General features: G+C 41.9%; 1 non-coding gene across 1 annotated transcript; it reads left to right on the top strand.

The window, feature by feature from the left end:
• The first annotated feature begins 572 nt into the window (after nucleotides 1-572).
• LOC120266216 lies at nucleotides 573-679 on the top strand. The gene has a single exon (XR_005538062.1). It is a non-coding gene; the product is annotated as a small nucleolar RNA R71 (small nucleolar RNA).
• Nucleotides 680-2246: the final 1567 nt, after the last annotated feature.

Raw genomic sequence — 2246 nt, 5'->3', positions numbered from 1 at the left:
AAATAAAAAAAAAACATAAGATTAGGGTTTTGATTCAAATATAGTAGGCATTACGGAAAGAAAATAAGGATTAGGGTTTAGGGTTTTGATTGAAAGATAGGAGACACTCAAAAAATAAAAAAACATAAGATTAGGGTTTTTGATTCAAAATATAGTAGGCATTCCAAAAAAAGAAAAACATAGGATTAGAGTTTTTGCTAAAAAATGGTAGACATTTCTAATAGAAAACATCACCAATGACGATTGGGCAATCAGAGGGAGCATGTCCTCCACCACAACCGGTGCAATTGGTCACGGCCGCAACTCTATTCGAAGCTATGAGATCTAGTTTCTTACTCAAACTCTCCACTTGGGCCGCCAATGAAGTTACCGCATCAATTTCATGGAGACCGGCCACTTTTTTCTTCTCCCTAGCATTCCACTAGTAGCTATTTAACCCCATTTCCTCAATCAATTGATGAGCCTCATTGGGGGTCTTGCTACCTAAGGTACCTCCTGCCGGCGCATCCAAGAGTTGCCTTGTACTCGGGTTCAAACCATTGTAGTAGGTTTGAACAATCATCCACTCTGGGAATCCGTGTTGCGGACACTTTCGCAGGTGTTCCTTGAACCTTTCCCATGTCTCAAATAGAGACTCCAATTCCAACTGCACAAAGGATGAGATCTCATTCCTAAGCTTTGCTAATTTTCCGGGAGGGAAATAACGGGCTATAAAAGCTTCTACCATCTCCTCCCATGTAGTGATTGATGCTCTAGGTAATGAGTGTAGCCACTGCTTTGCTTTCCCCTATAAGAAAAATGGGAAGGCTCTCAATTTGATGGCATCATCCATCACACCATTTATCTTCAGCATGTTGCACACAACGAGGAAGCTCTGTATGTGACTGTTTGGATCCTCATCGGCCAAACCGTTGAATTGTGCGGACTGCTGCAACATATGGATGAATGCCGGCTTTAGCTCGAAGTTTTGAGCTGTAATTGGGGGACGCACAATACTCGATTGTGTCCCCCACACTGAAGGTCTGGCATAATCGGATAATGTTCGTTCTTGCTCATTTTGTTCTGCCATGTTTTCAGATCCTTCTACTTCCAAAACATCTGGATTATGCTGTTCTTGCACAGGTTCTTTCCCTTTTTCTTCTAAGCATGACGTTCAAGCTCAAGGTCTCCTTCAATCAATATTGATGGATTCCCTCGGGTCATAACACTGGAGTCGCACCAAAAACAAAGAAAAAGACAATCAGATTGATGATAGAATAAGAAGATATGAATTAGAATGTGTGGTGAAATAGCTAAGAAAAACAAATTGCAAAAGTATCTCTAAACGCCTGACTCCCGACAACGGCGCCAAAAACTTGATAAGATCCTATGCGTATATCCCGCAAGTGCATGGGTTTGTCAAGTAATAATCCCGGGTGAGCTGGCATCGAATCCACAGGGAGTAGGGAGTAAAGACACTTAATTTGATTCTTAGCTATGTGGAATATCAACAATTATAAGTGTGACAATGATTCAATTCTCAACAATTAAAAAGCAACAAGTAAGAGAGCAAAAAGTAAGGAGGAGGTAAGGCAATCGATAAAAGATGGGAGTACGCGGATGATGCTTCACCTAGGATAATCGCTTCAACTGCAAGAACTCTCTATTATGCTTCCTAATCAATGCAATGGTGAGTCATGGAAATCACTTACATACATAGTCCGAAATCTAAGGTCAACTATGCCTAACTCTATTCATGTCCCGGAGGAGAGATTAAATAACCTCTCAACCTCGCTACTCGAATAAAGTTGCAATGAGCTCTAGGGATTCCAAGTGATAAATCGCATCCCTAATTATAGACCCTAACCCTTTGGTCCAAGCGGAAGGTCCCTAGCCACAATTAAGACCTAGATACTAAGATCCCCTCAACGCTTCACTCCATTGCACGCGCAACTAGGCCCCAGCGGAGGTTCATCCCTTAGACCATTCACTCTATCATGGCCGCAAAGAACTCGAGGAACAGTGGTAGAATCTATCACGTCAGAGGGGAAAGGGGACGCTCCTGTACCTCTCGACTCAGCCTCTCAACCCTCTCCAACCTAACTTTGTCTAACGCTCGTTGTGTGTCACTCACTCACAAGGTTACCAACAAGAACTCTCAACTCTAGTGTCACTCTAGGGGAAATGTTCATACAATCAAGCATTCAAGGTTGGAACTTACAATAAACATCAATTTATTGAAATCATAATAAAGAAGTTCAAAGAAA

Source organism: Dioscorea cayenensis, chromosome 1 (genome assembly GCF_009730915.1).
Source record: "Dioscorea cayenensis subsp. rotundata cultivar TDr96_F1 chromosome 1, TDr96_F1_v2_PseudoChromosome.rev07_lg8_w22 25.fasta, whole genome shotgun sequence".
In the NCBI taxonomy this organism is placed as follows: Eukaryota; Viridiplantae; Streptophyta; class Magnoliopsida; order Dioscoreales; family Dioscoreaceae; genus Dioscorea; species Dioscorea cayenensis.
This window is presented reverse-complemented; position numbering and strand designations above follow the sequence as displayed.